Here is a 12,232-nt window from a genome sequence, read left to right on the forward strand (position 1 = left end):
TGTCCTCCTCTGTGGGCCTGTAAAACACAGCACAAAACACAAAGAAATGAGAAGGCTGCTACTACACTGTTCCAAAAAATAGTAATGTCAAAGTATCTTACTGTATATCTTACAGTTTTGTACTGTCTTTCTAGAATATCATTAAATTTACATAAGTAGACTGTGATTTTACATGTCAAAGGTAAAATAACATAACATCACTGTAAATATAGTAAAACACAATTTACTTGTTTTTTAAATATATAATTTTTGTACATATGCATATTTAGATTGTAAAAATACATTCAGAAATGTATCATAATTTCACAAATATTTGTCTGTTATGTGAGAGAATGATCTGTTAAATTCAAATGTAATACTATGGAAAATATATAAAATGATCGAAAATGAATGAAAATAATCAATAATTAAAGGAGTATTTCAATTATAATTTTGCTGAAAATTTCATGTCATCTTGGTCTGATTCAATGATTCAGAGATAACAAGTGAAAATATAATTAATAGGAATAAAAACAAAAAAAACAAACATATAAAACACTGCACGGCCACGCTGTGCTAATTATATATTTTAAAAAATAAATGTAGAGGTAGGAATTGCAATTAATAAAAATCTCAAAGTATTCACAACATTCCTGAACAGAAATAGGCCTCTGCACCTGGGGTGAGGGTGTGGCCATGAAAACAATGTGACATGCCATTGGATGTTGGGACACACTCCCCACTGCTGTCAGACTCCATAATAAAGACTTTAACTGATCAAGCACACACATCCATACATATGCAATAATACCAAGTGCAATAATCCTTTCTGTCATCGTTGTATTTTTACTCAGTTGTATATAGTATTTGTATTTGTATTCTATTTTTATCTTATTGTATATTTATTTTATTTTATTCTACTGTATATAGTATTTTATTTTATTCTATTCTGTACAGCTGTGTACTGTATTTATTCTTATTGTATTCTAATTTTTGCCTCATAACTTTTGCACTGTCCACTTCCTGCTGTGACAAAACAAATTTCCCACGTGTGGGACTAATAAAGGTTATCTTATCTTATCTTATCTTATCTTATCTTATCTTATCTTACATAATAACATGACGCTAAGCATCGGCCAATGAATGTGAACTAACAACCACAAGGTCGTGGGTATGGCTGTACTGTAGGAAAAAATCCTAATATAAAAGTATTTTACTGTGCATTGTACAGTTTTGTTCTGTTCTTCTAGAATATCTTTAAAGTTACGTAGATAGACTGTGATTTCACATTTCAAATGTAAATTAATGTTAAATCACTGTAATGTAATAAAACATAATTTTCATGATTATTAACTGTATCTGTCTGTACATATGCATATTTAGATTGTTAAAATACATTCACAAATGTATCATGATTTCACAAATATCTGTCCGTTATTTGAAAGATTGAACTGTTGAATTCAAATGTAATGCTATGGATTTGATTTGATTTGATATACCTTTATTAGTCCCACAAGGGGAAATTTCATAAGGCTGCCGACCCATTGCACGCAATGGCGTCGCCATCTTACCCTCCGACCATACATACATTACACAAAACATCACATGGGGAAGACAGGTCAGAGAGGTATAACAATGGAAAATGCACCACATGAGGAAAGATAAAGAGAAAAAAATAACTCCCACCAGACTGAGCTCCAACAGGGAGATCAGTTTGAGAACAGAAAAAAACACCTCTGCACATAGCACATGAAAAAACTCTTAATACACCAAAGAACACAAGTATCACATAAGTATTATTATCATTGCTATTTAGGACGATCGTGGCTCAAGAGTTGAGAGTTTGTCTTGTGATCAGAAGGTTGCCGGTTCGAGCCCCGGCTCGGACACTCTCGGTATTGTGTTTGTGGTCAAGACTCTTCACCTACCGCTCACTGGTGATGGTGCGATATGGCAGCCTCGCCTCTGTCCCAGGGCATGCAATCCATTAATATTTAAACTAACTATATATTTCTGTACATTTACGTATTATGATTCATATTGCCACATTCATTGACCTTGTTTATAGGTAATTTCATTGTTTAATCACATTAACATGTTCCTAATTTAATGTTTAAAATCACTTGAAAAGGCAAGATCCCATGTAAAATTAGCGCAACAAACTGTATTGTCATTACTGGAAATAACTGTATTTTTACAGCTACCTCCGTGCAACTGATATAAGGTGCAGTAAGCTGAAGACAGCTTCAACCGTCTGTTTGTTGAAAAATAGTAACGCGACCGCACCGCATTTTCTTGTTAGTAACGGTAACGGCGCTGTACTCGTTACTGAAGAAAGTAACGCCGTTAGTGACGCCTTTACTTGTAACGCCATTATTCCCATCACTGCCAAAGCCATAAGCCTTGGTAATTTTAAAAACATGATCATTTCATTGCTGGAGGTGGACACCTTAACATGGGCCTCTATGGGGACTGAGTCACTTCTGGAGCCAACCTCAGGTTACAATTAAAGGAAATGTGTTTGGTACTGGCTCACTGGCTTCATTTTTCAGCCCTGGAGGTTGCTGCTTGGGTATTTAGAACTTCATGGTAGAGCTGTATTGGTTTGGTGGAATGATTTACCAAATTTAATTTAGGCTGCTGTTGTCAAATTTCGCTTGGAGCCCAGCCTCTGAGTTACTGGACTAGTTTGCACTGCCTCTGTCTATTTCTCTTGCTTGATTTTTCACTTGTTTCTCCAAAAAAAAAAAAAAAAAAAAAGGAAGAAGAAGAAAGAAAAAAAGAAAATTACAACACACTTGTGTATTACATCACACCTGGAAGGGTTTTTTTTCTCAGTTCTTGATCTGCTGTGCTTTGGATTGTGCCTCAGCGGTACATCAGTACGGATTATAGTGTCTGCCAAATGAATAAATGCAAATGGGCTGTTGTCACCCAGACTTCAATCAGTGGCAAATGAAGGACTGATTTATCATTTCTATCCAGAGAGGCAGTTACATCCTGTGGAGATGCAAAGATATTCCTTCCTAAGACTGAAAGCCCCCCACACATCAGTAGGTTGGCACAAATGCATCACGGTTGGAACATAGATTTAGAGTATGAATCAGGGCCAACAACTCAATTGCACTTGTCTAAGATCTAACCTGGTATTACAGTCCAAGACAAGCAGGCTTTGTTTACTCTCTGAATTCACTCTTCAGTAGCAAGAGGGTTTAGATGAGGATTTTTGTATTAAACGAAGATGCTTAGAAACAGCCATCTTGAATACTGAAGCTGTCAAACTTGGGTACAAGTTTTCTGAATTTGGACTATTTTCCTTGGAAAGTTTGGCAAAAGATTGTTCGGAAGCAGTCAGTTTCATTCCAACATATGATTTTTGCATCTGTAACTCATTTGGTATGCATAGTAAAGGAAACTGGATGCAAATGGACCTGCTTTCCCATTTTTCTTTCACAGCAATACAACCAAAGTAGGTCGTCTTGCATGTTTTAGAGTTGGGAGACCTTTTACACCTTTCAGGATTCCTCTCCTGACAAAAAAACAAAGAAATTAGTCTCTCCTTCCAGGATCAAAGCAGGGATCGTTTGGTTGTTAGAGGAATGTGCAAACTGCTACACAGTGGAGCTGTTAAAGTAACTATCATGCAGTAAAAACAACAATAACAACAAAAAAGAAACCCACAAATAATATAAATGTGTGGAAGTAAAGGGCAGGTCCTCTTCACAAAAATGTAATCATGAGATTGGCATTTAGAGGTTAACTTTCATAAGAAGTTCTCAAATGTGTACAAACATTTTAGTTTGAAAGTAAAGATGTTATTTACTTCTCTCATCCAAGCTGCTGGGGGCAGACGCGGCGCTTGTGTTGGCCTTGGGTGACTCGTGTCTACTCCTCCAGAGTCAACATAACCTTGCTGAACGTGAAAAGCTTGCTAAGGGCTGCTGACCTACTGCAGTTTTGAGCAGTAAAAGGGGCCTGAGAGGCCCTCCTGGTTGTGGACAAGTGCTTCAACATGCTAGCATTCTCTCAGCTCTATGCGCGCCCTCCTGCTGATGAAAGAAGCCCACAGGCTGCTAGCAGGCAGGTCAGAGATCAAATCTCTATTCTGCTTTTCTCTCTTTAACATTTTGTCAGGTGTTGAAATTATGTAGCAGATGGATCTTTTGGTTTCAAGGGCAACTATATCTAAGAAAAGGTGTAAAGTTTCACAGTGGATTTCAACCACCATAATATTACCCACATCCACGTAGCTGTGTTAGCAAATCTAGTCACAAAAAACAAATAGAAAAGACAAACTTATCTGAGATTTGTTTAGTATTAAGTGCCTGCTCTTGACTGTATGTGCAAAAAGACACATTATTTTTAATTTAACCTTTTTATTAAAATAAATCTTGTCACGCTGTTGCTCCCTGCAGAGTATGGGATGTGCCTGGTGTCTTTGAACAGCAGGCTGCGCATGGTAGGGGGCCAGACCACCCTCACTGAGTGCTTCAACCCAGACACAGAAGAATGGATCCCACTTGTCAGCATGAAGGAGAGAGGGGTAGAGTGCAGGGCGGTGACCATGCTGGGCTGTGTGCAAGTCACAGGGGTTTCTTCCTCCACTAAAGGGACCTACCTGCAGCGCATAAAGAAGTATAACCCTCATACACAGATACAGAATATGAGAAATTGTTAGAGATGTGCCTGGAGTGTAAATTTGCATGGCTGTATCTGAGTTCATGATGGTACATTATGTGGATGGATCAGACCATACTGAATTGCAAAAAAAATGTAAGTTTAATCAATCATACACTTACATTTCAATTTAAAAATGACAAATATTAATAGATGAGTAAACCTATTTTTCACTGGATTTATTTTGTATGATCAGTGATGGAAAAGAACAGATCTAGGAAGCACCATGTGTCTGTTGGACATTGGTCATGGTTACAGCAAAGTAAAATGATTGAGACCACCAGTGAAAACGTATTTCTTTTTTATGTAATTTAATTTGCTTAAATGAATATGGCTCATATTTAATATTTAATAATTCATTATGATTGAACATTTAATTATTTCTGAAACGCTGCATAAGTCAGAGAATCCCAATCAATCTGTAGTTTTATTTGTTCTCTGTCTCTCTTTCTCTTTGTGTGTGTGGCTGGGTGGGGCTCGCTAAGGTACACCCTGCTCTGTAGAACCTGGTTTAAGTTAAAAAATGTAAAGGGACATCATTAAACTGGGGAGGTTTTCATGAAAGGACACCTGAGATTAAGTATGAACTCCAAAAACACAAGCAGCACTGCGCTTTGTGCCTCTACAACACTGCTAAGAAAAGGTTTTGTGGGCTGATGACACTATATTAATGACTTCAGGATCTAAGGTGATGGATGAGCATCAGGATTTGAAGCATGCTTGAAGTGTACAGTTTTTTTTAGTGTCCCAAAAACTGGATGGATTGTGCTTCGTTTACCCGATGATGACCTCTCATGATTCCTTCCATTGAGGCATTTCATTGTCTGTTCTTAAGCTGCTTTCTTTGTTTTCTGACCTGGAAAACTCAAGCACTTGAAATGAACTGGACCTCTTTTTGGTTTATGAAGGCATGTCACCTCTCATCCAAGAGGCTTTTCAGTTCTGATGCACTAAAAGTGTTTAACCCTTAGTGGGCTTGTCCCCTGGGAGGTGGTGTTGAGAGTGGTTAATCCACTCTCCAATCCTCTGCTCATAGTAATTTACATGATGGGGGTGGGGTAGGGTAATGTCTCACAGTGGATTCACACCTTGGCCCGTGCGACATTAACAACTCACACCTTGACTCACAACTTGACTCATGTGACTGCAAACGTCTTACATGATTACATGGTGGGTCATTTACTCTCAGGATCACTTCTGAGGGGACAGCTCCAGTTGTGGTTACACACCTGTGACTTTCAGTCAGTTTTTACTGGGTAATAGTTAGAATGTATCTTTATTTTGAACTTGTTAAAATAGTATAGCAACAACAACAGAAAAAAAAAGGAGACAAACAAATAATATATCAATATAGTGCCAAATAAATATTGTGAACACGGTAAACAATCTGTTTAGTTTGGCAATATCAGTGATAGCATGTTAGCAGAGTTAGTATGTTAGCATGCTAATATGAGCTTTAAGCTAGAAGTGCAACACCCTCTAACTTTGTCACATTCTTCTTTTTGAAAGAAATAAAAACTGCAATTTATTCATTTTTTCTAAAATTTTTTAATTCAGAATTACTCATAGTTATGGCAATTGTAAAAAGATTGAGTTCCAGATTGTCTGATTAATTGATAATCTGTTTTGAAATGGAATTAGTGCATGTGAAATTGCTAGTGCTGGATATTTATATAAATAAATCTTTTACTATTAAAGTTTGCGGTGTTTTAAACTATAGAAAGAGGAAGCAACTAAAGTGTGACACATTAATTATACTCAGTGACAGCAAGTCTGGCATTGGCTGTAATAAAGCAAATATGCCTTTGTAAATCATGTGAAACCCTATTAAGTATGTGCAGAACTCAGTCTGAACTAACATGACAAATGCTTACCCTTTTCTACCAATTACTCCTACATCCATGCCCATTGTTCTCTTTGACAATAATGGCCTAGATCTAAATCTCCTTGACCCATTTAATTTCAAGTTCCATGCAGGACTGCATAACTCTGCTCTTTCTTGCAAGTTTGGTGCCCTCTGCAGCATTGTTGGCGTGGGTTCAAGTCAGAGTAATGAGCAGAAGCTGCCAAGTGATGGCAGTGTTGTTCTATATTGAGTAGACTTGAAAAGCAGTAGAGTTTGTGAATAAAAATGGCTCTTACACACGCTTTTGAGATTTTCTTACATTTTGAGACCAAACTCAGAGGAGCTTTGCTCTTGACAAGCAAGGACATGAACAATCATAAAATCAATGAAAGAGCTGATGGACAAGAAAGTCGTGGTGAATTGCCTTTGGATGTAGCCAGAGTGAGTGATCATCCCTTATCAGGTGTGTGGTGCAGGATAAAGCCTTCTCATTTAAACTGTGTTACTTGCAGAATACAGTTTTCCCACCCTGTGAAAGCCAGAAACCATGCAGAATTTATCAAACCCTCAGAACATTTTGTCAAGTTACCCTTGAGGAAGGCTGTTAATCCTCAGCAGTAGTTAATATAGCACACTGCAATGGGGATGGAACCCGTGTTATTTTATGCTTTCATATTAATGTAACAGTTTCAAATAATTTAGCACTAATATCAGCCCATAACAATGGAAGACAATTAAACTGTGTGATTCTGTAGTTGCACATAGCTGTCAATAGAGGTTGATAGAGGTCAATGTGACTAACAGGAAAATGAGGAGGGCATTTCTTTAAACACCCAGCATATTCTGCTCCTGTTCCTCCCTTTCATCCGCCCTCTCACCCAAGTTCTGCTCAAAGCCCCGATTCTTGTTGTTTTCGCCCACTTAAAGCCGATAATGAAATGTATGCACTGGGTGATGCAGGCGATTTATCAGAGCAGATGTGTATCTAGGTGAGTGCCAGACCAAGTCTCTGGTGCACAGCGGCCTGACAGTTCAAACTCCACACCGGCTTTAGTAGGGAATCCTCGCCTCGCCTCTCACCCAAGGGTTGTCATTGCCAACGTATGTGCCAGCCAGCCTTATTACAATTAATTAGCCGATGCTGAAATGTTCTCACACTTCAGAAGCGATCATGTCTCATCTTGGCCAGCGAAAAGGCTGCTGGTGGGCTGTTGTCATGTTGGCTGGCCTGATAAATCTGGGATGACAATATACTAGCAAATCATGTTTTTTTATAAGACCACTTTAATCTTCATGTGATATTTTACTCTGAACTAAGAATATTACAGCTGTTGAGAAGTTGGATCGCTTTTTCCCCGGGCACCTTATGATATTTTCCTTCTCCTAAGTTAACATTATAATATTAATCTTATATTTGCATGAATATCTCGCATGTTAATAATAGTATCCAACTTTAATATACCACTATTACAGTTGCGCACAATGCATAGCAGGGAATATATAACCTATATAGCCTGAATTAATAAAAAAATTGTTTTACAGATTCTACATTATATTCATTGGCTAATTTATTTGATCCCGATCACGCTGCAACGTTCCATAAATCCTTATTAGATGTTACAGATAAATTTTGGTTCCATTCTTCTAAAATGTGTTTATTTACAACAGTTTCTCTTCCTGAGGGCTACAGCATTAAATCTGCTAGTGTGTTAGTGTGTGACTGAATATTCCATGATGTTGCCTGCATTATGTTGCAAGATTAATTGTAACTTACAAGCTGGGCGTAATTCAGTCCACTCTGTTCATCACACACATTTTCAAACTGGCAAGAGCAGATGCCTTACTCAGTTGATTAGTCAAAATGGAAATGATGCTAAACCACTATTAGGTCCATTGCGTGGGACCTGATGCAGCTGAACTTGACTCTTGTACATTGCTTGCCTAATGAGGTGTCTAGTATTCACAGATATAAGCTTTACTTGTAAGTCTTTGATTGGGAATTACAGTAAGTGTTATTTCATAGTGTTTCTGTGAGAGGTGTCGTTGCTTCACAGAATATTTTGACCACTTTCTGATTGAGGCAAAAATGACCCTTTTTTAACCATGAAGTAGTAAATTGATAATGAAATTTTCACTTGCTGTAGGTAACTGGTGTCAGAAAATAGAACATTATATGCTATTATTTCTTTTTCTTTTGTCTTTTTTTGTTTAAAGCAAATTTGGTTTTATACATATTGCAGCAGACAATATTGGTGGATGAGACGTGTGTGCAAAAAAGTGAAGAAAAATCCTGAAAAAGAGAGATATTGGTTTAATTTATCTGATGTGTACACAAGTGGTCTCACAGCAAAATGGCACACGTTCTTGAGTTTGTCAAAATTCCTATTCCGAGATTGTAACTTTACCGTAATCGCTTGCCAGTCTCATATTCGCGCCATTTCCAAATTAAACTTTGATTCTCAAATGCAAACAACTACAGAGGCCCCACTGAGAATTAGAAAATGTTTCCAGCACAAATAAAGTGATCAGCTGGTCATGCAGATGTTACAACAAAGAGTAACGTTATTAGTTAGCACTAAGCCAGCTAGCGAGCTAGCTGAAGTCTAAAAATGAAATATTAAAACAAAGAAACAACTAAATACTAGGAAGAGTTAGTCGACATATTTGCCACTGCATGGCTAGCTGCAGAAGTATCATTAAAGTAATGAAGACAACATATTTGAGAAGCTTTGGGTGAGATACAAGACAGTCTTTGCGGGTCAGTCATTGGGGAACACCTACACACCTGTGAGTAAATGAAGGGCAGACCAAGCTCATCAATTAGGACAAAACTGGAGCCGACAAAGAGATTCAGATGGCTCTATCCACAATGAAGTTTGTAATTAACATCTTGCTCTATGATTCGAAATATTTGCTACCAAAATGTCACAACCCCAATCAAATCTGATCAAATCTGTACACCATAAGGTTTTAAAAACTGAGCAGAAAAAAATGTTAACAGAACAGTGGCCAATTTTGAAAGGGACTCAACAAATGAAATAGAAGATTAAACACAGAGGCAGGTTCACGTGTTGTCAATGGACTTCAGGACTTTCAAAACGATGTTAAGAGAAAATACTAGTAAAAAAGTAGTACATGCAAAGAAAGCTTGCTAGTCAAGGCACTGCTCTTTTATAAAACTCCCATTTCTAATCTCTGAGAAGACTGTGTACTTAAAAAAAAAAATCCAGAGCTGTAGAGACATAACACACTTTATGACCTGGCTCTTTTACTTAAAATGAATTCCTTTATGAAGCTGGGATCCTCAGTCAGAGGTGACTTTTATATGCGGTGCTGAAAGATCACAAATCATAATTGGACCTCATCTCACCAGTCTCATCTGAGGAACCAGACAATGGTGATGTGGCAGAGAGCTGATGGGAAGAGAACAGCTTTATCTCTCCAGCACTGCCATTAGTCTCATGCATCTTCACAACATCTGTACTAGATGAACACAGAGATGCATTCAGCCTGTGGTAAGGGTAGGTTTTTTTGCCCATCCTGACCCCCGCTGTTCATCCGCTGACATCAGTGTGATGAACTGCCTGTCAGTGAGTAAAACAATTTGCTTCTAAAGGATGTGTTTGTGGAACTATGTGTGAAAACTGAAACTATTATATTTCTGATGCCTTAGTTTTTTTATGCAGCTGAGCAGAGACTGGAGATATGTGGGCCAGTTGTGCAATAAAACACCACATTGTTGTTATTTTGTGGTTAGAATTAACCACTGCTCATTTCTTGTCTCCTATCAGATACTATTGAGTAATTTAAGGTACTGGCAATCTCCTTCCCCCTTCATTTCCTTCTCTGCAGGCTGTCATTTACTCTTCTCTCATCTCTGAACTCATAATCACTGTCACTCAACACATCTTCACCTTGACACATAAATACTTGTATTTTATTGTGTGCGCTTGCCATATTTGCAATACAAAAGCGTTAGTTTAAATAGAGTGTTATTTTAAAAAGTGTTGATCCTAGAAACTGGTGTCAACATTGTTACCATAAATTATCAACCCTAAGGCTAAAATATACAGCTTAATAATAGGTTTGATAATATGAAAAATAAATACTCTGATGAATCAGAACTAAAGTATTCCTCTTCAAACATATTCATTGCCAATGATTTAAACTGAATGTGAGGTAATAACTGGTCATGGAAAATAACCTTCTATCATCAGTGGTTTGGGGTTTGACAATTAAAAAAAGGTCTGTTTGAGTGGTAGCAAAGACTATTTCACAAAACCTTGATGGGAAATTCTAAAGCAGCTTGAAGCACCCATATATTTACCTTTCTTCTGTTTGTTGCTGGCTGGGTAGTGTTCAGAGCTATTGGGGAACAGAAAATACAAAGAATGAGCTTAAAGTCCAAAATTTTTTGTTGATGCAAAACAAGGCGTTAAGTCTCTGTGGGATCGTCACTATAAACAACTCTTTGTCATTATATATACTTCATTTTTTATTGCATTGGCACAGAAAGCTGCCATTAATTGCAACATAAATTACATAAAAGATAGCAAAGTGTGAACATAACCCCCATAACCATTTGTCTGAAATACTACCTCAAGTCTGGGAAACATATCTGAAGATCCATTTCTAGTTAACATTCTAGTTGCTACAAAAGTTTTCTTGCAGAACTTTTTTTGTTAAAAAAAAGAGTCTTTGGACGGTGGGAGGAAGCCGGAGTACCCGGAGAGAACCTTTTTTCACTTAATACAAGATATTTTAGCTTAAAATAAGTGAAAAAATCTGCCAGTGGAACAAGTGAAAAATCTCTAGTTTTTCTCTAGTTTCAAGATTCACTGTCTTGAAACAAGTTCCTTTAGCTTACTGAAATGTTGCCCTGTAGCTGATTGTGTCTTATTTTAAGTGTAATGAGATAATTTTGACTAGAAATAAGACAAATATACTTGGTAAGATTTTGAGTTTTTGCAGTGTATATATTAGGGATTTTCATTTACATATATTTCCCTTCATATCCCATATGAGTGAACATTTGGTTTAGAAGCTTTGATAAAACCAAGGTTGGTAACTCTTTCTCAGCTGTCGTGCCAATGAGCTCAAAACCCTGAATCTGAACTGCTTCACTGCTGAAGACTGCTGCGACTTTAAAAAGTTACATATTAATGTCTCAATTAAAGGTTGAACAGTATACTGTTACAATACTGAAATACTGAGTTCATTTATTTATTATTATTTGGTTTATTTATTATCCAAAGATATCAAATTAGTGTAATTGCAAAATCAAAATACCTTTATGTGGTGAAAAAAGAGATATATCACACAGTCCTGTTTGGAAAGCATAAAATACTTCAGATTGAAACCCACAAAAACTTGACATCACACCAGACGAGGCCCCCTAGGAGATCTGTGCCATAAGGGGAACTCTACCACAAGTAGAAGTGGCCAAGCAGAACCACAGAAGACACAAAGTGAGGAGATTCTCATTCTTGAACAATTCTGTTGCATGCTGCATGAAGAGGTCAGTGTATGGGTCAAGGAACTGCATGTAGAGCTGCTTGAGGCCTACCTTGAAGCAGGACAAGAAACCATGACCTTCTTTCGTGAGACCAAGCTCAAATGCACTGGCAGCTCTTGTGTTCTATTTCAGATCCAAGTCAAACTAATACAAGACAGAGAAGGCAGCAAACAAGTAAAAAGTCATCCATCTCCATTTTTTGTCACTGTAGGCAG

This window comes from Mchenga conophoros, linkage group LG1 (assembly GCF_057382185.1).
Source record: "Mchenga conophoros isolate Kocher_MC1m ecotype Shallow Benthic linkage group LG1, M_conophoros_male_GT1.1, whole genome shotgun sequence".
Lineage (NCBI taxonomy): Eukaryota > Metazoa > Chordata > Actinopteri > Cichliformes > Cichlidae > Mchenga > Mchenga conophoros.